Genomic DNA, 24,513 nt, shown 5'->3' with positions numbered 1-24,513 from the left:
GCAAATGTTTGAAATCAATGATAAAATAATTATCTGAAGTTTGATTCTATAAATAAAACACTGAAGCATTTGTCAAGAATGACTGCATATTTACAAGTCTGGCAATGTGATTTTAGACAGCCAAGGGGCGACCAAGTCTGCTGACCAAAAAAAACAAAAACAATTTTTATTTTGTCAAATCAAAGAGATATTGTGTATCAATTTACTAACATGGCTAATATCAATCTTAGTGCTAGGAAAGAGCAAGTAAACTGAAATGTTTAGTATCCCTATATGACCTGTGAACAAGGATGTTTAGCATGAAACCAAAAACAATGTGTAATTTCACAAGTATACTGTAGGCTAAATTAGTAGGTCAAAGAGAGACATAAATGTAACTGTAAATGTAACTGTCATTTGAATTGTGAAAGTGTTTTTATACACATCCCTGAGGCTCATTGCTCTCCTCTCTGAAGGTTACAAGATTATAATTTAAAACAAACTAATTGTTCCAGGTCCTGGGCAGTCGGGAGGACTGTAAGAAGTGACAAACTTAACTTAACAATAAATGAGAGAGAGACAAGAGTAAGTGGTTATTCAAGCGGTGCTCTGTATTGTCTTTAATTAAACATTTTATTTCAGAGTCATTAAGACACTTTAAATCACAGTATTCATAAATGCATTGAAATTAATATTAAAAAACAATAAATGCTTAAATTAAATCACAATAAATAAATAAATAAATAAAAATATGTACATAGATGCTCCAATTGTCACAGTCCAGTTGAAATAAAAGGTGAGGAAAGGATCTAAATGCAGCAGTATAAAGCTTTTATTAAATGAGAACTCAAAAAAAAATAAAAAAAAATAACTCAAAAACATAAACCTCAGGGCACAAGAACATAAAAACCGGGGTATAATACAACGAGAACTGAAAGAAACACAGGGTTTAGATACACAACCAAAACAATCAATTAAATGAACCTCAGGTGTAACTGAATTAGTAAGCAAGGCAACCAGCACGGTAATTAACACTGCTGGGAAAACTAGAACAAAGGAAACGTGCAAAACACGGGAAAACTGAACATAAACCTGACATATCCCCCTCATCAAGAAGGTACATCCTCACGTCTCAGTAATAACACAAAGTCCAACAGAGGAGGGTGGGAAGGGGCGTAGGTGGGAGACGGAGGGCAGGAACAGAGGGCAAGAGGAGCCAAGGGGAAGATTAAGGTGGTAGGAGCCAGGGTGGAGATTAAGGTGGGAGATTGAGGTGGGAGTAGCCAGGGTGGAGATGAAGGTGGGAGGAGCCGGGGTGCCGATTGAGGTGGGCTGTTACATATTTATATTTGTATTCAAGCTGAAAAAGTAATTATATAATTTTTTGGCTGCATGTCTCTATCTTTCATATTTCATCAAATGAAACAGCCAAAAGAGTTTACAGATATAAGAGGTAACCTTCTGTCTAGTGGTCATTTTGGATCAATCAGTCAGAGCAACTGATGACTAAAGTGATGGCTTAATGTCAAAACACACAGAACAAAAAAGATCCCCACGGTTGAAGGTGATCCCTCTAAGCACACCCACTCATTCTGAGTTTAGGAAGAGATATTGGTGGTGTTTTGCTCTTCTGATGTTGACTCTTTGGGTAACTCATCAAAAATCTGTGGCAGGGGCAGAGAGAGAAACGGGTGGAAGGTTGAGAGAAGAGCGATGTCTTCCAACCTCTCCTAATAAATGAATGACTTGATGAATTTACAAAAAAATCAAATGGCCAGTCCACTATAAAATTATTAGGGAAGAGACAAGACAAAGATAAAACATTGTATTTATCTACATCCATTGGGATTTTCATCTCCATTGTTCCCATTACATTTTCACTGTATTTTAATCTCATCTAATTAGCTTCACATCTAATTATATGCAAATTAATTTTGATCACCACTAAACAGGTGGTGCCCAAGGCCATGTAATTAGCTGGTCCTAGTATGGTGTGGTAGTTATAATCCAAGAGTATGACGCTTGTGAAGTCAATGATTGTTGATGTACGACACAAGGCGAGTGGAGCAATACATACACAAAGTTATTCTGCTAAAAGGCAACAAAGCTGTGAAAATAACATGTTAACAGAGTTGGAAGCTTGAGGATAGAAGAGGTGGAGATTATATAAACAAATATTAGAACAAAAGCACACATTATGAGATCATATAGCCAACAGTCTTCTGTTGTTGGCTACAGTCTGGAAACGGGTACTTTTCTTCTAAAGAATGCTTAACTCTTAATGAGCCATTTCTAATTGCCTGTGAGTTTATCAGCAGCTTCAAACATCTATTCATCAAACATGTGATCCAAAAGACATTCACAATCGCTTGTTATCTCTTTATCGCTATTTTATTTTAGGCATTGGTTTTAAGTAAAGCTAGAGAGGAACTGTGATACAAAAAAAGCTAGTTTAGGAGCATTTCACGGAGTGCTAATAACAGGCAACATCCCACTAGTTGATTTGAAACTCGATTTATGTAGTAGATGTTACACCCAAGCAACAGTTTATGCTGAAATCCTGCTCTCCACAGATTCTCTCTCTCACCGGAAATAAATACATGGAGTCTGTTCATCCTATCTTATTATTACACTTTTCTCATTTCACCTTGTATAACAATCAGTGCTCACAACATATGTTTTGATTAAAGACAGGGTGGGGCCTATCAAACAGCTCCACCCCTTTTTAAAAGTAGCCAATAGCATTTTGTTGCTCGGCCAGAGCCGGTGAGCTTGGTGAAGCTGCATTTGACCGCTTATGACAGCCACAGTCTAATAGATTCCCCTTTTAGATTTAATATGAAAGTGTTAGTAAAGCAAAACAGAGGTCATAATGATGCTGATGATGTGTAGTTTTAAAAGTGTGTAAGTTATGGGTGTGCATGGTACCAGTGTTTTCTCATTTACTCGTCACTGCTGTTTCTAATGCAGAGTCTGTCTGTCGTTTCTCCTCCTAATCTCATCCATATCTCTTTAAAATATAGCATTCTGTGCAGAATTCAGATGGGTCTGATGGGTTTTCTGGTCTGCAGCAACTGGCGCATGTGATCTGCTCTGTGCTATCGTCTCTGGACTGGACCAGACTGTGTGAACCTCCTGCAACAAAAGGAGGTTCACGTGTCACACACACACACAAAACGCAAAACCAGACTTCATTCACCCCGGAAAGCATATTCCATATCCACTATATAGTGCACTATGTGCCATTCACAATGTAGAAAATAGTAAATGTGTGAACAAATGACCGAATTCAGCCGCAGATTCAGCGTATATTTATTATGTAGGGGCGGAGCTTCAGATTCTACCCAGCAAACACAGAACGTTGGCACAACGTACCCAACCTTCAAACAACAATTAAACAACATGCCCAAAAGGTTGCTATAACTATGTTGTGTGGGAAGGTTGTTACAGCTTTGACACAATGTTGACATTAAACCACTGGTCAGGGCCATTGCTTAAGGTTGTGTGTAGGGTTTCTGGACAACCACTGGACTTAATGTAGCCTACTCGTAACTGGCCTGAAGCGCCAATCAGCCTTTTAAATTTCAACCGCCCGTTGGGCTCATTGTGTTGTCTCATTCTTCATTGAGCAAGGATACGTGAGTATTGCGTTTTATTTACCTCAGTTAAATAAGATACGTAATTATTCAAACACAACCTACAACTCCATTTTCTTATTTAGCCCCCCTTGCACTGTTTAAGTTTTCACTTGATTTGTCTGCATTTAGTCTCATTCGTTTCTTTGCTCCTCTTTATTTGTTAATGTTTCCTGGACTGATTCCGGTTACTGACCTTTATCAACGGGCTTTCGACTATGCTCCCCTGTCAGCCATGTACAGAACCCGGTTTTGTTCATTAAATTTTCTGATCTTTGCTTTTTATGTTTTATTTATTATACTTAAAATAAATGTGTATATTTGTTTATGTAGTTTTTTCTTTTTTTTTTAACAAATGTATGATTTTTGGAAGTGCGATTCGATTACCATATGCAGTTTTAATAAAGTTGAATTAACATAACCTGTAATTTTTACTCTTCAAAGTGTACACTTGCAGGTGTTAATAATTAGGCTAATTTACATATAGCCCCATTAATAATAAGGATAAACATAATATGTTATGCGATCTGGGAAAACTCATCACATGGTTAAATTTGACCTATTACAGGTTTTGATGCATAGTAAAGCTGGTTTCAAGCCCTTTCCAAATATGTTTTTATTTCTTTCATCGTTTCTCGGTAACAAAAGTTATGGTTATCTGAAGTAGGCTGATCGCTATGATTTTCAGGAACGGAATTTTAAGAAAAACAGGTTTAATTAACTGTCACGTCCTGGTGGGACGATTGGCGCTCTTTTTTAATTTCACATATTTTAGTAGTCATCATAGATTAGGTATCGTTCGAAAGCTTACAAACGATACTCGGTTACTAACGTAACCTCGGTTCTCTCTAGAGAGGGAACGAGTATTGCGTAAGTTTAGCTTACGCTACGGGAAAGATTCATCTTCTCGAGATACTGAAGCCAAAAAATTATCCTTAATTTTGTATTCCTTGTCAACGCAGTGCAGCAGCTAGCAGACCTAGAGCAGGCCATCTCGCATGCTCATTGGCTGCCCTGCGGGCAACTGCTGCAGCCTACCAGTGAGCCCGGCGTGACGTCACGCCCAATGAAGGGCGCCCGCGCCTTCATAGCGTCACAGCCCGCCAGAATGGGCGTGGCTTAGCGTATAACACTACAGTAGGGGCTGTAGGCTGACTTCCCTGGTTTTCGTCGACTGAAGCGAAGTCGCTCGTGGCGCGAGCACGGCCGGTTACGCAATACTCGTTCCCTCTCTATAGAGAACCGAGGTTACGTTAGTAACCGAGTATCGTTCTCTTACGAGAGGTTCTCTCGTATTGCGCAAGTTTAGCTTACGCTACGGGAACACTTTGTCAACGCCGTGCGCGCCAAGCATCCACATGAGACCCCGAGCTTTCAGGGGAACCCCATAAGTGGAAAAAATAAGGTGGCCAGCCACGCGGGCCATCACTTGTACATAAGCACACATAGGGAATACAGAGCAGCGCGCCGGTCTGTATAGGCACATGGGACATACCCTACTTAGTGCAGCTCAACCAGGAGAGCTGAGTCATGTGAGAGTGATCTGAGCAGGAGATCTGGGCAGAATACACCTCTCCTTCAGACTGACAACAGTTTAGCCTGCAAGGCAGGAACTTCTAGGTTATAAAAACCTGACAAAGGTAGACGGGGAGCTCCAGTCCGCCGCTACACATATGTCATGGATAGAAATTCCACTGGACCATGCCCACGAAGAGGCCACGCCTCTCTTGGAATGAGCCCTGATGCCCAGAGGGCATTGCAGACCTTTTGACGCGTAAGCGGCCGCTATAGCGTCTACTATCCATCTGGACAGGCTCTGTTTCGAGGAGGCGAGACCCTTGGCGCGCCCACCAAACGAAACAAAAAGCTGTTCCGAACGCCTGAAGGAGGCGGAGCGCGTAATGTAAAACCTCAGCGCTCTGACAGGGCAGAGGAGATTCACATCACCTTCTGTCAGATGCTGGGAGAGCTGACAACGAAATAACTTGCGCTCTGAATGGAGTGCCCATCACTTTAGGGACATAGCCATGTCTAGGTCTGAGGATGACTTTAGAGTCATTCGGTCCGAACCAAGGTTATTATAGTTTTGCATTTTTCATTAGTTTTTATTTTTATTTCGTTTTGACTTTTTGTTTTCAAATTCAGCTTAGTTTTAATTAGTTTTTAAAGTGGGTTTGCTAGTTTAGTTTAGTTTTTATTTTTTGAAAATGCTTAGTTTTAGTTTAGTTTTTATTAGTTTTAGTGTTAGTTTTAGTCTTTTTTTGTAATTTTGGTTATTTGTCAGGGGCAAGATTCAAGAAAAAAGTATTGTGTAATAATAACTCAACAAAAACATCATACAATTTTAGAAATATGTATTCAACAATAACACCAGTAGCTACATAAAATGTACATATGTGACCCTGGATGATAAAACCAGTCATATGGGTCATTTTTTTTTAAATTGAGATTTATACATCACATGAAATCTGAATAAATAAGCTTTCCATTGATGTATGGTTTGTTAGGATAGGACAATATTTGTCTGAGATGCAACTATTTGAAAATCTGGAATCTGAGGGTGCAAAAAATCGAAACATTGAGAAAATCGCCTTTAAAGGGTAACTAAACCCCTGGTCAAAGCCTGACTCCACCCACTGGCAATATTTGAAAGATGCTGGTAAAATGGGCAGAGCCCAGCGGAGATAGAGGCGACGAACCGAGGGCGGGGCTGAGCGGGGGGGCGTGCACCTGAGACCCGCAGTGACAGCTGCTGTCAAACTAGCTAAAATGGAGTGACGCAAGTAGCTTTGCAACAGAGCGGTCATTTGAAGTCGAGAACTTTTCTCCCCCACCTTCACCTGAAGTGGAGGAGGGTGAATTGTCTATGGACACCAGCTCAAACTGCGGTCTTAACTCCCGCATCGCGATCGGCATACGATTATTCTTATATTCAGTCATTTTGAGGTAATTTTTTCCAGGATTATTATTACTATTACGTTCATTATATTTTGCTGCTATGTGAAAAAAATAATCAGCAAATCGCGCCGGCGCGTTTGTCGACACCAGAGGATTAATTAACTTTAGCCTAATAAGAAGGAACATAAATTGTGATAAAAAATATATGCTCTCTCACATCATGACGCCGCTGCGGTGGTGGAGTTCATGCAGGAACAGCAGCGTTTGGCAGCGGGAGCTGTGTGGAGAAGCCCATTTCCACCTCCATTGCGTTGGAGAAGCAATCCCACGTAAAATGCAGGTTGCACACTGGAGCGATAGCCGAGATTAACTACCTAGGCTACATGAAATAATCTAAATAACTATATAAATGCTATGCTAACTATATGCTAATATATATATATATATATATATCCGTTTTCAATACTCCTAATTCCAACTCCTGACTCGCTACAGTAGTTTTGACGGAAACAGATGCTTTTATACCAGGGGCTGCCAAGAGCGTGGTGAGCTCGCACCAAGGGCGTGACAAAGTGACGTCAGAGAGTATTCTATGTCAGAAAGTACCCCTACTGCAGGAGCTTTCCGTTTAACCTGAAGAGGGCAGCACTCAGACGTTTTTACACCATATATTTGAAAATTAAAACACTTTATACCCAAATGTCAAAAAATGTACTCCAATCAATGAACAGCATTTATGAAGCTCCATTCTTGCAGATAAGTAACTAAAAAAAGTTGTTTTAGAGTTTAGTTACTCTTTAAAGTTGTCCATTTATGTTTGCGATTGTGCTGCATTCACTCACAAAAATAAATGTTTTATACATTTACGGTAGGAAATTTACAAAATATCTTCATGGAACATGATCTTTACTTAATATCCTAATGATTTTTGGCATAAAAGAAAAATTGATCATTTTGACCCATACAATTTATTGTTGGCTATTCCCACAAATATACCCGTGCTACTTAAGACTGGTTTTGTGATCCAGGGTCACATATGAGCACAAATATGTAAATAGTCTACACAACACTCCGCAGTAAGTGCAAAATGTGTAAGTGACGTGTGCCAGGAAAAAACCTAAATAGCCAACAGACTAAAGAAGACACACATGAACGGCATGTATCAACACATTTATGAGCCACACAAGACATTGCTAGGAGCACAATCTCTTTACCTCTACAAAATCTCTAAATTTAACTTTAGCTAATATTTGAATCACAGCTTATATCGTGTTTTGACATCGACAACCCAACTGCATTTTACCTCAAACTTTCTAAAGAAGCCGCAATCGCTTCTCGGGTCGACATTAACACACTGACAAAATTATTCTGTATTCAGAATTTAAAATATTTGTTATACTACTTTTTAATGTGTGATTGTGTAAAGGTGTTCACGAGATAGCCTACCAACCTTTCGCGAACTTGCTTTCAACGAACACTCGTTTTCATGGAGACACGGTGTGCACGGAGGGGAGGGTCTGTGTGTGTGTGTGTGTGTGTGCGTGCGCGCGTGCGCGTGTATGTGAGAGAGAGAGCAGGGAAAGGAAATGCAGCTGAACGAATACGCTGCGTTTTTTAAAAATGAATAACGAAACGCAATATGTGGCGGCCTGTGCGGCGGCCCAAGACATTTACAAAGACGAAAACTAAGGACATTTACTCTATAATTTTATTTTATTTTAGTTAGTTTTGCCAAACACACATTATAGTTTTAGTTAGTTATCGTTTTTTGTAATACCTCGTTTTTATTTTTATTTCAGTTAACGACAATGTTTTTTCCCACCTAGTTTTCGTTTTTTCGTTCGTTTTCGTTAACGATTATAACCTTGGTCCGAACTCAAGACACGACGCGCTGACAGACAGCACATGCAGGTCCCCTACACGTTTTACTGACGACAGTGCAGTCAGAAAGACGGTTTTCAGTGATAGATATTTCAACCCCACGGTGTCTAGTGGTTCAAATGGAAAAGCTTTCAGGGCCTCGAGGACCAATGAAAGATCCCACATGGGAACCGACGGGGGCGCGGCGGATTCATCCTTCTAGCTCCTCTAAGGAAGCGGATGGCCAACTCGTGTCTTCCCAATGACTGGCCGTGCGTCGATTCTGCGAACGCTGCCACGGCCGCCACGTATACATTGAGCGTGGATGGGGACCTTCCCTTATCCAACAGCTCTTGTAGGAAGGTGAGCAGATGCGCCACCCCGCATGTCCGCGGTTCCAGATCTCTGTCGGTGCACCATCCAGAGAACACCGACCATTTAGAGCCTTCTCGTGGAAGGGGCTCTAGACTGCGTGATCGTGTTCATCACTCCTTCTGGCAGGGCAACGAGTACCCGTTGATCAACCATAAATGCAGAGACCAGCGCTCTGGATTGGGATGCCAGATCGTGCCGCGAGCCTGAGAGAGGATATCTGCCCTCACCGGATTCGGCCACGGAGCTGTATGTGACAGCCCTGCTAGTTCCGGGAACCAAATCTGATTCTCCCAACGCGGGGCTATGAGGAGCACCGAGTGGCGCGTTTCCCTGATTCTCTTGATCACCTGTGGCAACAGATAGACCGGAGGGAAAGCATATAGCGGGAGGCTGGGCCAAACCTGGGCCAGCGCGTCCTCGTCCTTCGAACAGACCGTCGGGCATTGACCGTTGTCTTTTGACGCAAATAGGTCGACTTCCGCTCTGCCGAATAGGCGCCACAGTTTCTGGACCGTTTGGGGTGCAGGGACCATTCCCCTGGGGGAACATTGTCCCTGGACAGTTTGTCTGGGCCGTCGTTCAAATGGCCAGGCACATGCGCCGCCCTCAGCGAGCGCAGGTGCATCGGAGACCAAATAAGGAGGCGTTCCGTCAGATTGCAGAGATTTCTGGATCTGACACCGCCCTGACGGTTTACATAGGATACCACAGACATGTTGTCCGAGCGGACAAGAACATGCTGGTCCTGTAAAAAAGGGAGGAAGCACTTCAGCGCGTTCTCGACCGCTATCATTTCCAGACAGTTTATGTGAAAACCCTTCTCCTGGTCTGACCACTGGCCAAAGGCCGGTCTGCCCTCGAACAGTGCGCCCCAACCCGAGTTGGACGCGTCTGTCGAGATGACTTTACGATAAGAGATGGTTCCCATCATTACTCCCTGCTGGTACCAGTCGGCCACTAACCAGGGCTGCAGAGCTGCTATGCAGGCCTGAGTCACTCTGATTTTCTGGCCGCCAGACACCCGGCGGGACACGCGAGCATTCAACCAGCGTTGGAGTGGGCGCATGCGCAGTAGGCCCAGCTGGAGCACCGATGCAGCTGATGCCATACAGCCCAACATCCTTTGAAATGTTTTCAAAGGGAGAAAGCTGCCCTTCTGGAAAGATGCGGCTAGGTGGCGAACACGGAGCGCGCGCTGTGTCGATAAACGAGCCGTCATGGTCACCGAGTCCAGTGCTATTCCTAAAAAGGAAATTGACTGGCTGGGCAGTAATGAGCTCTTCGTCCAGTTGACCGTGAGACCCAAGCTTTCCAGATGACTGAGAAGCACTGTTCTGTGAGATAGCAGTTCTGTCTCTGACTGTGCCAATATCAGCCAATCGTCCAGATAGTTCATTATTCGCAGCCCCTGACTTCTCAGGGGGGCGAGCGCCGCGTCCATGCACTTCGTAAATGTACAGGGTGCCAGGGACAGGCCGAACGGCAGGACGGTGTAATGATATACCTGACCGTCGAAGGCGAATCTCAAAAATTGCCTGTGACGGGGTACTATCTGAATCTGAAAAATAGGCATCCTTTAGATCTAGAGGAATAAACCAGTCCCTCGGGCGAACGTGCGCGAGGATTTTCCTGGTCGTAAGCATTTTGAACGGTCTTTTCGCAAGCACTTAGTTCAAATGTCTCAGATCTAGGATAGGTCTGAAGGCTCCGTCCTTCTTGGGTACGAGAAAATATCGGCTGTAAAAGCCTGACTCGCTCAGAGAAGGCGGTACCTTTTCTATAGCCCCTTTGCACAGCAGCTTTGCTATTTCTGCGTGAAGTAGGTGTGCTACTTATGCATTCACAATCGTCGCGGTCCGGGCTTGAAAGCGCGGGGGACGGCGAATGAATTGAAGTGTATAGCCCTGCTTTATTGTGCTCAACACCCATTCTGAAATCCCTGGGATAGTTTCCCACGCAGCTATGTGAGCCGCTAGGGGGCGAATGGCCTCCGGGTTCAGACCGCCGCCATTTGCGGGCTTGTGAAACTGAACCGGGGCCGAAAGCGCGGTGCGCGCACTCTCGGTTCTGGGCAATGGCTGCTCGCTGAAAAGCCGAAACCGGCTGATTTATGTGAGATGTCCCAATCATAAGGGATGGGGAACAGTCTTTAGTCATTTTTTTGAAGCGCGAGCAGCGCTCCGGGCGGGAAAGCTTCCAGTAAGCGTGAGCGCGTGTGCGCGGGCACGAGACTTACAAGTGTATTTGATGCCCCGATCATAATGGATGGGGAGCGTTTTATTAATGCCCTGCGTTTTGTGATAACACTTAAACGCGCAGGCGGAGAGCGGGGGGAGGTTAGTGTTAGCAAGCGTGAACGCACTCAGGTGGGCACGAGACTTACATTCATAACCTGCTTTCTTTTGTGAAACTGACCCGGAGCCGAAAGCACGGCGCGCGCGCTCTCGGTTCTGGGCAATGACTGCTCGCTGAAAGCCGAGACCGGCTGATTTATATGAGATGTCCCAATCATAAGGGATGGGGAACAATTTTTTTTTTTTTTTTTTTTTTTGACGGGCGAGCAGCGCTCCGGGCTGAAAAGCTTCCTGTAAGCGTGAGCGCGTGTGCGCGTGCACGAGACTTACAAGTGTATTTGACGCCCCGATCATAATGGATGGGGAGCGTTTTATTAATGCCCTGTGTTTTGTGATAACACTTAAAACGCGCGGGCGGAGCCCGGGGGAGGGTTTGTGTTAGCAAGCGTGAACGCACTCTGGCGGGCACGAGACTTACATCCATAACCTGCTTTCTTTTGTGAAACTGACCCGGAGCCGAAAGCGCGGCGCGCGCGCTCTCGGTTCTGGGCAATGGCTGCTCGTTGAAAGCCGAGACCGGCTGATTTATGTGAGATGTCCCAATCATAAGGGATGGGGAACATTCTTTTTTCACTCTTTGACGCGCGAGCAGCGCTCCGGGTGGAAAAGCTTCCTGTAAGCGTGAGCGCGGGCACTAGACTTACAAGTGTATTTGACGCCCCGATCATAATGGATGGGGAGCGTTTTATTAATGCCTTGCGTTTTGTGATAACGCTTAAACGCGCGGGCGGAGCCCGGGGGGAGGTTTGTGTTAGCAAGCGTGAACGCGTGAAAACGGCGACCCAGAAAAATCTCAAAATGAGTAAAATCTCATTTTGAGATTTTTTTCAAAATCCCAGAAAAATCTCAAAATGAGTAAAATGTCTGGTCCGGCTCATGCCGTCGGTGTTGTAAGTGTAATGAAAGTGCCCACGCCCCAATGTTCACCACTACACATAAGCACTCCGAACCTCGCAGAGCACACTCTCATGAAGCGCAGAAAAGCCGCTCGAGTGTTGAATGTAAGAAATGTGTCCACAAGTCTGTGCCCACTATCTGCCCGCTCTGTTACACGATCAAGAAAGCAGGTTATGAATGTAAGTCTCGTGCCCGCCAGAGTGCGTTCACGCTTGCTAACACAAACCTCCCCCCGGGCTCCGCCCGCACTCTTTTGTGTGCAGGCGAGAGGGTCAACAGACCGGCTCGTTGGCTGCTAATTGAACCACTGCAGTAGCCTGTTTGAAGGGGACTGACAGGGAATAAACTTAAACACGCACGTCTTTTCGGAGGCGATGTGTCTGTTAGTAAGCGTGAGCGCTCGTGAGCGGGCACGTAACTTACATTCTTAATCTGACATTATACTCACTTGAGATTTCTCTGGGTCGCCGCGAGAACGGCGGATGTGTGCAGGCGAGCGGGTTGCATTACCGGCTCGTTGGCTGCCAAATACACCACTGCAGTAGCCTTATCTAAGGGGACTGACATGGCGAGACATTTCGACGGCGGCGCGCAAGCCCGTCCGGGTCATGCAGAGAGCTCGAGAGGGCTCTGCATGACGCGCGAACGGGGACGCGAGGGCGGGGTAGCTCTCTTGTAACGTAAAGAGAGCTAGCCGCGTGCTCGGGAGCAGAACTGGAACAGTGTTTGTACGAGGGCGCGCGCAAGAGTAGTGGGCACGGGACCTACATGTAACACAGATGATGCCCGTCCGGGTCATGCAGAGAGCTCGAGAGGGCTCTGCATGACGCACGAACGGGGACACGAGGGCGGGGTAGCTCTCTTGTAACGTAAAGAGAGCTAGCCGCGTGCTCGTACGTGTACCTCGGCCTCATTCTCAGATGCGACGGCAGTGAGGCTCGTGAGCGGCAGCTGCGCGTCGGTGAGGAGAGGCGGGGGGTGTTGAAGGCTTCGAGTCGAGCCCGCAGGGTCGACAGCGGAAGCGCTTCACAGCCGGAAGTGCGAGGCGTCTTAAAAAAGACACTCGCTGCTCTTTTAGAATAGGTTTTAGAATAGGTTTTAGCAAGGTAAAGGATACGTCGCCGGATAGCGTAGCTCACACGGATGGCTGAAGGTGGCGAAGACGGCCGGCTTCCTCAGTGCTCTCCTAAGCTGGCTGTCCGCTGTTCGACGGCGGCGGTGGCTTCTCTCAGATCCAGCGATGCGAAGAGCTCGCTGAAGAGACGAAAATCAGGGAAGTCAGCCTACAGCCCCTAGTGTTATACGCTAAGCCACGCCCATTCTGGCGGGCTGTGACGCTATGAAGGCGCGGGCGACCTTCATTGGGCGTGACGTCACGCCGGGCTCACTGGTAGGCTGCAGCAGTTGCCCGCAGGGCAGCCAATAAGCACGCGAGATGGCCTGCTCTAGGTCTGCTAGCTGCTGCACTGCGTTGACAAGGAATACAAAATTAAGGATAATTTTTTGGCTTCAGTATCTCGAGAAGATGAATCTTTCCCGTAGCGTAAGCTAAACTTACGCAATACGCGAGAACCTCTCGTAAGAGAACTCAAAATTCATCCTGTGAAAACCGTTTTGAAATTGGACGATTGAGGGGGGCAAGATCTTTTAAGCGAGCAGCTACTTGACTCCATTGTTCTCTTGTGCCCCGCTCCGCATCTCACGATAATGGAGAATGGTTCTGGATAAAAAGGTTTAAAAAAACTTGCATGTCATTGTAGTTTACACAGGACTGGCGAGAAATGCGCATTGATATACCTTTATTCTAGATGTTATATGGTTATGATCGGTGAACTGTCTTTGTAGTGTTAAGAGAAGGAGAGCTGTGGGTGATTTTTTTTGCATTTCCACCGTAAAGAGAAAGACAGTCTTTTCAGCTTGCCACTATAAATCGCAATTTTTTGTGAAACTAGTGAATTTTGCCAAGATATATTCAGAGATGATAGATGATGTTGTAAAATAATAATTTAATGAAAACCCAATTTTGACAAAAAAACTGACATTTTACTTATTTTTACACCGTATAGAAAACGTACCAGAGTAACATCTGACGGGTTTTCCCAAACTGTATCAGATATTATTGTTAAATATAATTATAAAAATATATATATAAAATCTGACTGACTAAAAATTTACCTCAAAACATAAAATGCTAAATGGGGGATATCTATATCTAGAATAAAAAAAAAGAATTGTCAGAACGTCGTCTCTCAGTTGCTGAATGTCACGCAACAACATTGCTACAGCCCTGTTGCGTCTTACAATTCTACGTTGTTACAATTTCGTGTACACGTAGACATAGCGAACACATTGCCATAGCAGAAATGCAACGTGCCACAGACGTTGCAACAACGTTAATGTGTTTGCTGGGTAGAGAGTATTTGATTGGACAGAAAATCTGATGAGAACCTGAAGTGCGGTCATCAAAATCATTGATCCATATTGGTGGAAGTGAGAGACTGTAAGTTTTGAATGCTTATTTCTTCTAAATGCAAATGTTTTCATTGTTACACTAGCTTATAGATAGCCTTAAGGCTAACATATTGATACTAAAAGCAAAAAGAACTTTTGAAAAAAATTCTGATTTCATGTCCACTCATGTGGACAAAATGGTGTACGCTGCAGTTGCCCATTTGCCCAGCATTAAGGATTTTTCCTGATAAAATATTTCAGACCTGGGCAAAACTAGACTACGGAAACCCTGAACCGCAATGTAAAAAAAATAAATTAAAAAAAATCGAGAATGAAGTTTAAATATTTATATTTCGAGAATAAAGTCGAAATATTTTGAAAATAAAGTCGTAATATTTCGAGAATAAAGTCGAAATATTTCGAGAATAAAGTCGTAATATTTAGAGAATAAAGTTACGAGAATACAGTCTTCCATAGAAGTTCTTATTTATTTATTTTTTTGTGAAAAAAAAGAAAAAGAAATTCGCTTGTGAACTCGAACTGCTTCTGATGGATCTAAATATTAAAATCTAAATTTCGCTATCAACAAAAGGAAATTCTACAGGTGCTAATCTAACAACATGGCATTACCATTTGTTTTAGGACGCCTATAGACGAGCATGAAGACTCCGCCGGAGTAGGTACCACAATCCTGGTCCAAAACTTATGTGGCATGTTGACTCGAAGCCTACGTGTCTTTGTACTCGTACTGTACTGTACTTACGTAAAGTTTGTACGCCAACAATTGGGATAAATGGCTAGAACCCCTCTTGTTCGCTGTACGTGAGGTCCCTCAAGCCTCCACGGGGTTTTCCCCCTTCGAGCTTCTCTATGGACGTCAGCCCCTTGGGGTGTTGGACGTCCTTAGGGAGACTTGGGTTGACGGACCTTCAACTATCAAGATCGAAATTCAGTATGTCCTGGACCTGAGAACAAAACTCCACACTTTGGGCCGGCTATCAATGGAGAATTTTTTACAGGCCCAGGACAAACAGAGTCGGCTGTACAACAGGGGGGCTGGGGGGCTAGACTTCGTCAATTTGCACTGGGAGATAATGTGCTTGTATTACTCCCTACTTCTAGTTCGAAATTACTCGCAAAGTGGCAAGGACCCTTTGAGGTCACACGGCGAATTGGAGATCTCAACTATGAGGTAGTCCAAACAGATAGGGACAGGGCACATCAAATTTACCACCTCAACCTCCTAAAAAAATGGTCTGAGGCGGAATCAGTGATGCTGGCAACGGTGGTGAGCGGTGAGGAGGATATCGGGCCAGAAGTGAACCTAAAAACCCAATCTCTTGGCCTGGCACCTGGCGGAGACCACTTCTCCCCCTCCCAGCTCACTGACGTGAGAAATTTACAAGCTGAATTCGCTCATGTGTTCTCGCCCCTGCCTGGTCGGACGGACCTCATTCAGCACCACGTTGAGACAGCACCACGTGGTTGTGTGCAGCCGGCCGTATCGCTTTCCTGAACACAAAAAAAAGCTAGTTCAGAACGAATTAGAGGCAATGCTGGTAGGGGTGACCCTGAATAGTCGAAGATTCGAAGCATCGATAGGAGGAGCCTGATTCGACTACCAATCTCATGGTCGAATCGTCGCAGAGGTTACATGAGTGTGCTCAATGTCTGATTTCACATAGAACTAACGGTTTTCTGTCAATACGTTAATATAGGAGCCTATTATAATAATGCAGTTAATACAAATGTGCAAAGGAAGAAGCTTTTAATGAATATTTTTAACATGCGTGAATAAATCCAAATCCAAATTTTCTGTAGGCTATAAAGTATTTATTAATAAGGTGTGTACAGAACTTGATCTTTTAATATAACTGTCTTATGACATTAAGCCATTAAACGTTTTTCATGTTAAGCGTTTTAGAATGTATTTTATCCACGCACACAATTTGAAAACACTCAAACGGACACACAAACACAGACAGATTGAAAGACAGGATTTTCTTTCTCTTGATCAGGTAGGGTACAAACATTTCAGCCGGTTCTAATTTGATTTTTGGATGCTGTGAACAATTTTAGCTAAACTGTCAATCGAGTTTAGTGTTTAATGTTGTTTCTGCAGTTAAAAAGTTGACAATTCTGGCTATACTTACGTTATTTTAAGAATTTCTTTATTTTAATTGTATTTATTGATCACTCAGGGTTATCTAATTTAACTATTTGTGGCTTGTGTTTTGAATATATGTTCCCCTGCACTTTAGGCACTTTCCAAACATTTGTTCTGGATCTTGTGACTTGATTCAGACTTATTTCGTTTTGTATTTTTATTTATTAGAAAGGTATATTCTGTTCTAATTTAATTCTGTAAATGAATTGTTGCTTATTTTTCGGTGCATCGATCTTGGACTCTGTACTTAGAGCCTGCTCGTACAGGCAATTTAGGCGATTTAATCTGTCTGCAGTGTGGCCTTTCTGCAGTTATTTAAGTTATTTCTTAGTTTTATTGATCCGAAATGTTTTTATACATTTTCTTCTATATCTTTGTGTGATGTTCTGTACATCGCGGCTTTAAAATGTTAAAGCCCCGCCCCCTCCCCAACCCCACACACAATTCGACTATTAGTCGACTATAGGGAAGACTTGACGATTCTGATTCGACTATGAAAATCCTTATTCGGGGACACCCCTAAATGCTGGACATGGGGGTAATAGAAGAGTCCAACAGTGACTTGGCGAGCCCAATAGTCTTAGTGCCTAAAACCGATGGCTCGATCCGGTTCTGTGTGGACTATCGAAAGGTGAACGCAGAGTCAAAGTTCGATGCTTATCCAATGCCAAGGGTTGACGAGTTGCTTGATCGGCTGAGTACTGGTCACTTTTATTCGACGTTGGACTTAACAAAGGGATATTGGCAGATCCCCTTGTCTCCCATGTCCAAAGAAAAGACATCTTTCACAGCGCCGTTTGGATTACACCAATTTGTCACCCTTCCTTTCGGCTTGTTCGGGGCTCCAGCGACCTTTCAGCGTCTGATGGACAGAATTCTCCGGCCGCATGTTGCATATGCCGCTGCCTACTTAGATGATATCATCATCTATAGTAACGGCTGCAGGGGTATGTGGTGAAGGGGGGCGTGGCTTTGCGAAGTCTGTTGTTTTGACATGCCTTGACATTTGTGCTTTTTTCAGTTGCTTATAAACATTCATGGAAAAGGTGTCATTACACTCTATTTAGCACAAACAGGGCTACCATAATATGGGAGCAACATTTATGTACATGTTTGTATTTTTGAGAGAATATTGTTTATGCATGGTTATTGAAAAAACTAAAACTTAAAGTTTCTGAAATAAGGCCACAAAACACATACTAAATATGTGTCCACAAGACTTGACTAATGGATGTTGTCGCCTAGAGTTTTTGATTCAAAATGATCTGAAAATCATCCTGCCTAATCATTTACACAAAACAATATATTGATTTAAAATTTGTAATACACTTTTTTTTTTGGAGAGGCAATATGCGTGTGGGCGTGATTCACACCTGAGAAGACAATGACCGCATAATGTGCTGCATAATGAGCCTTTCACACAGGTGTGTCACTGGGTACCAAAGAATGCGAGTACAAAAGAAAATATAGCTGCAAGCAGCCATTACCAGGGCCAAGCGCAAGAAGCGGCAACAGATGCAATCATGGGTGGGAGGGGCAGACCAACTGCAGCAAGGAGCAATTAAAGACATTTTATAAGAATTTTGGCAAAATGGCTGAAAAATCATTTATACAGTAACTTTTAAGATGATTTAATGGTTTTTCACATTCGAAAAATAGGTGGCGCAGTTATGAAATCGGTTTGATGTGGCCAGAGTGAGGTGACAATGACACATACAAAGTTTGGTGTCAAAATGTGAAGGCATTGCAGAGATAAAGACTTAATAGTCATTTTGGCAGTATGCCTCAACTTTGCTGCTGCTGTATACGAAAATGGTTTCGTCTATCGTCACAAAATCCATAACTCTTAGTCGGCATGGTCTGGAGATGATATGATTCGATTTTGGTGAAAATCGGACGAATGGTCTAGGAGGAGTTCGAAAAAGAAGGTTTTAAAAGTAAATAAAGATGGCGGACAGGAACTCAGGGAACGAGGGTTACATACGTAACCGAGACGTTCCCTTTCGTCCTGGGAACTCCGACGTGTCGTCGGGGGAGTTCCCTGACGAATTGGGATCCCTAATAAAACGCCATGGTGCTGGCCCCTTCCAGCGCCCGGCTAAGCTACCCTGCAGCAGTTTCTTGCAATAAGTTGCTGGAGCTAGCACGGGAACCACACTGCAGTTCCGCAAGACCCGCACAGTGGAATTGGATAACACTGGGAAAGCGTTCCCTCAAGCTCAGAGGAGGAACGCTGCAGAAGCCCCAGCCTGACTGAGGAAGGCCAGAAATACACATATGTACTAACCCAGTGGGCTAGTGAAACATATGGCAGTCCCTGAGGTGGTCCCAATCCAAGGGAAGTGGGAGCGTACTCAACAGGGACGACGAATGAGTACGTCAAGGGGAAGACACGGCTGAACTGCACGTGGCATGATGGGTCACAGTAGAGACCACTGGAGCACCCAGTCTACTAACAACTCCTTACTAGAGGTAGAAGACCTGGCACCGGGCGGTCACCACGCCCAGCACCGGAAGGGTGAAGGAGGAACTCACGAGGATAACCAACGTAGGGCCCCAACGGAGCAAAGAACGCACGTATCCGCTGTTCGAGGCGGAGTGGCGTGGCAAGCCGGCACAACCTATTCCCTTGACCCACTGGCCGTAGCCAGAACTCGGGAGGAAACCGGTTCCACACGAAGGCTATAGAACCTAGCGAACGTGTTAGGTGTCGCCCAGCCCGCAGCTCTACAAGTGTCTCACAGCGAGGCGCCTTGAGCCAAAGCCCAGGAAGCGGCAACACCTCTAGTGGAGTGAGCGTGCAACCTGGAAGGACAAGGCTCACCCAGAGACTCACATGCTCGGGTGATAGCAGTGGGCTATCCTCTGCTTGGAGACGGCCTTCCCCTTCTGCTGGCCCCCATAACAGACAAAGAGCTGATCTGAGGTTCTGAAGCTTTGCGTTCTGTCACTTTGACCGGAATGTGCCGCTCTGCCACGCCCACCTCGGGACTCGATCGTGAAGCCAGTGCTGAAGCGGTCTCATATGTAACAGGCCGAGCGGCGTTACTGCGGCTGCCATGTGCCCCAGGAGACTCTGAAACTGTTTCAGTGGAACCGCTGTCCTGCCTCGAAAGGACCGGAGGCAGGTGAGCACTGACTGGACGCGTCCCTCCGTGAGGCGTGCAGTCCAGCCGACCGAGTCCAGTTCCATACCGAGATAAGAGATCCTCTGCACGGGCAGAGTTTGCTCTTGTCCCAGTTGAATTGAAGTCCCAACCGGCTGAGGTGCCGAAGCACCATGTCCCTGTGATCGCACAACAAATCTCGCGAGTGAGCTAGAATGAGCCAGTCGTCGAGATAGTCACGAGACGTGAAAGTACGCGTCCTTCAGGTCAATCGCTGCAAACCAATCCTGGGGACGGATGTATTCGAAAATGCGCTTCTGCGTGAGCATTTTGAACGGGAGTGTGTGCAGGGCCCGATTCAAAACTCGCAGGTCCAGGATTGGCCGTAACCCACCGCCTTTGTTGGGTACAATGAAGTGGGGGCTGTAAAACCCGGACCTCATCTCGGCAGGAGGGACCGGCTTGATCGCGTCCTTCGCCAGCAGGACGCAGATCTTTCCGCAAGACAGGGGCATCCACTGACCGCGCACGGGTGAAGTGGACGCCCCTGAACTTGGGAGGCCGGCGTGCAAACTAAATTGCATAGCCGAACCGAATGGTGCAGATGAGCCATCGGGACGGACCCGGAACCGTTTTTTTTCCAGATACGGTCTCAACAAACCCACCCGAACCACCGGCATACCCGCGGAGGGGCAGCGAGGTGGAAGGCAGGAACCTGGCTCTGGTGGTATTGTAGCGACCAAGAGCAGGGTCTGGGCGTTTTAACTTGACACCAACCTGCTTCCACCTGTGGGCAGGCGACAAAGAAGGCCCCGTGGGCATTCTGCTGCGGGCTGCCCGGTGGCGAAGGGAGGGGGAGAGATGAAGAACGAGGCCCTGACTCCTCGTGTCCTGGTCTCTGCGCCTCCGGGCCCAGCTGCAGACCAGAGCAACGCAGCCGAGGCGGGAGAGGGGAACGGGAGTGGTGCAGCTCGGGGGCGGCACGCACTGCCATTCTGACCCTCTCGGACGGAGGAAACTGGTCTTATGATACTGCCAGTCTCGACCGTGAGGGGACACGAGGAACGAGGCCCGGGGGCATCGAGTCCTGGTTTCCCCTCACCCAGCGAGAGACGAGAGTGACAAGGCCGTAGCCCTCACTGCCATCTGAGCGCTGGGGCCCGTGAACGACTCAGAGGAAGTGGACTGCTCAAACTTTGGGTACCGCTGATTACTGGATAACCAGCGGCGGAACAGAAACGAAATTCTCCACCCGGCCCTCCCCCGGGGGAAGGAGTGGTGATGACACACACTCCCAAAGAGCAGATCCGAGGGCCAGCGCTGTGACTAATCACGGTCAGTCACTAAGCACAGCCCAACCCCGAGTTAGAACTACACACGTGCAGTGGTAGAGAGAGAGGAAAAACCTCTGCAGATTTAGGCATATTTGGCTTGCCATATTGGCACCAAAATGCTTCCATACTGCCAAAATTCTTCACACACATCCAGGCACTTTAGAACTGCCCAGGAAAGTGTGGCTGTTAAGTCTGAATCTTCAACATGAGGACACACCATTATAGTAGGAACTCAGCATCATTTTCAGAGTATAACAACCCTCTCTCCGATGTAGCGATCAACATCTGTCCTCCCTTGGGCCCCGAATGAAATGCCTGGTCCCTCATGAGAAGGAACAGAAACTCATCCGAAAGCCTCGACGGCACACGGCATGCTGAGCGGCTCAAGCCTTTACGAGAAAGGGGAGACGGACAACGTGCCGACGTGGTCATGCACTCCTGAGAGAACATGAACCACCCACGAACGCAGTCTCAACACACTGATTAGGCATGTGAAACAGTGATCGTGGCCGTCAACCAGGCATGCAAGATAGTGAACGTGGCCATTGCTTCGACAACACACGGCACGCTGGGCGCTCAAGCCTTCAGGCAGGCGAACAACATGCCGACGTGGTCATGCTCTCATAAGAAAGCATAAACCACCCACGAACACAGTCTCAGCATGTTTGCGATGCGCTAGAGGAGTGAGTGGTTCGTGCTCACTGAAACCCTCAGATCACCAATGTTATTCGCCAAAGTAGCCCTCTTCTGGTGCACCAGTAGAGAAACTAGATCGGGAAATAAGCAAAGGGACTCACCTCATAGAGGCACGCGAGTCTTGATCTTGACCGCGCATCTTGAGCGCCAATGACGCGCGCTGGGTTGCCGTGACAACCCGCGCTGTCAGCCGGCGCTCGACAGCACACAGCACGCTGAGCGGCTCAAGCCTTTACGAGAAAGGGGAGATGAACAACGTGCCGACGTGGTCATGCACTCCTGAGAGAACATGAACCACCCACGAACGTAGTCTCACACACTGATTAGGCATGTGAAACAATGAACGTGGCCGTCAAATAAGGACAGGAAACGATCGCATCCAGAAACACACGAGTGAAACGTCATCCTGAAAAGGACGCGATCTTCACTCGTATTGCTCTTTCAGAAAGAAAGTACTCTCTCTATCGTGCTGAAGCACACAGGGACCCAACGCAGCAACACAGCGGGGAAACTGCAAGCCCGCTGTGTGCACTCAACCGTTTACCAGCTGTAGAAACAGCTTTTGAATTAACAGCATATAGACGCAGTCAGCAGACAGGAAACTGCGCGGTCCCTACCTACTTTATTTTTGACAAAACACCACATACTATAGCCTATATTTAAAATATGTGCAGAAATTGGCAAACAAAAGCTTATTTGGTGTGGCAGTAGTCTTTTTTTTACGGTAAAAACTAATCAAAACTAATCAATGAAATCTTGTCTAAGCATTCATATTTAGTCTGTAACATATCATGTTTATGATATATTAGCATATAAATGTTAATTTGCGGTTTGTTACTTATACAAAGACATTTTATTTCAACATATTTCAGTGTATTTTTACTCATCTCAGTAGGCTATGGCAATATACACTCACCTAAGGATTATTAGGAGCACCATACTAATACTGTGTTTGACCCCCTTTCGCCTTCAGAACTGCCTTAATTCTACGTGGCATTGATTCATCAAGGTGCTGAAAGCATTCTTTAGAAATGTTGGCCCATATTGATAGGATAGCATCTTGCAGTTTATGGAGATTTGTGGGATGCACATCCAGGGCACGAAGCTCCCGTTCCACCACATCCCAAAGATGCTCTATTGGGTTGAGACCTGGTGACTGTGGGGGCCATTTTAGTACAGTGAACTCATTGTCATGTTCAAAAAACCAATTTGAAATGATTCGAGCTTTGTGACATGGTGCATTATCCTGCTGGAAGTAGCCATCAGATGGGTACATGGTGGCCAAAATGTGATGGTGGCATCAGAAACAATGCTCAGGTAGGCCATGGCATTTAAACAATGCCCAATTGGCACTAAGGGCCCTAAAGTGTGCCAAGAAAACATCCCCCACACCATTACACCAACACCATGAGCCTGCACAGTGGTAACAAGGCATGATGGATCTATGTTCTCATTCTGTTTACGCCAAATTCTGACTCTACCATCTGAATGCCTCAACAGAATTCGAGACTCATCAGACCAGGCAACATTTTTCCAGTCTTCAACTGTCCAATTTTGGTGAGCTCTTGCAAATTGTAGCCTCTTTTTCCTATTTGTAGTGGAGATGAGTGGTACCCGGTGGGGTCTTCTGTTGTTGTAGCCCATCCTCCTCAAGGTTGTGCATGTTGTGGCTTCACAAATGCTTTGCTGCATACCTCGGTTGTAACGAGTGGTTATTTCAGTCAAAGTTGCTCTTCTATCAGCTTGAATCAGTGGTCCATTCTCCTCTGACCTCTAGCATCAACAAGGCATTTTCGCCCACAGGACTGCCGCATACTGGATGTTTTTCCCTTTTCACACCATTCTTTGTAAACCCTAGAAATGGTTGTGCGTGAAAACCAGATTGTGAAATACTCAGACCGGGCCGTTTGGCACCAACAACCATGCCACGCTCAAAATTGCTTAAATCACCTTTCTTTCCCATTCTGACATTCAGTTTGGAGTTCAGGAGATTGTCTTCACCAAGACCACACCCCTAAATGCATTGAAGCAACTGCCATGTAATTGGTTGATTAGATAATTGCATTAATGAGAAATTGAACAGGTGTTCCTAATAATCCTTTAGGTGAGTGTAGTTTGGATGTGTTTATGTAAAAATAGCATGTTTACTGCACTCTGTAGGCTACAGTGCAACGCAAAGTTGAGATGTTGCCCAGAGAGAGACGTTACAACATCTGTAGTAAACAAACAGCGCGCGCGAGTCTGTGCCGTTCATTCATTCATTAATTCATTCATTCATTCATTCATTCATTCACACACAGACACGCAATTCATATTTAAACAGTCTTTTTTCTTTTTAAGAATAAATAACTTACAACATCAGCTGGATCCGTTGCTCAACGAAATGAAACTGATCCATTGCGCCTCGAAATGAAACTACCAGCACTTCTGAGGTTAATGTTTCAGGATTATTACGATAGTATTATTCCTCACAGGACAGCAAAACGAGGTAAAGTACACGATTCTTATTAAACTTGATGTGTTTTATCCAGCAGATGTTGGCGTTGGCATGTTTGCATGGCTTGCCTCAGATCATTTGCGTTTGAATAGCGCGCGCTCTCCGTGGGCGTGGCACATTAGTATTTAAAAAATCTTTATTTTCATACAGATTACATGAACTTTGAATATTTGTTTTTTATATAAATTACTTCATTTAAAAGAAGAGAATTTCTGCTCCATAAAGAAAAATCTCTCGTGCCTGTATGACAAGTATTCGCGGAG

The 24,513-nt window shown here is 45.3% G+C and overlaps 1 protein-coding gene across 1 annotated transcript in view; it reads right to left on the bottom strand.

Annotated features, from left to right (window-relative positions):
• Positions 1–24,513, bottom strand: part of tmem200a (transmembrane protein 200A) — a 37,180-nt gene that overhangs the window by 2,360 nt on the left and 10,307 nt on the right. The window lies entirely within an intron of this gene.

The sequence above is a fragment of the Siphateles boraxobius genome, unplaced genomic scaffold (assembly GCF_051911475.1).
Source record: "Siphateles boraxobius isolate OS27281-9 unplaced genomic scaffold, OSU_SipBor_1 8, whole genome shotgun sequence".
Lineage (NCBI taxonomy): Eukaryota > Metazoa > Chordata > Actinopteri > Cypriniformes > Leuciscidae > Siphateles > Siphateles boraxobius.
This window is presented reverse-complemented; position numbering and strand designations above follow the sequence as displayed.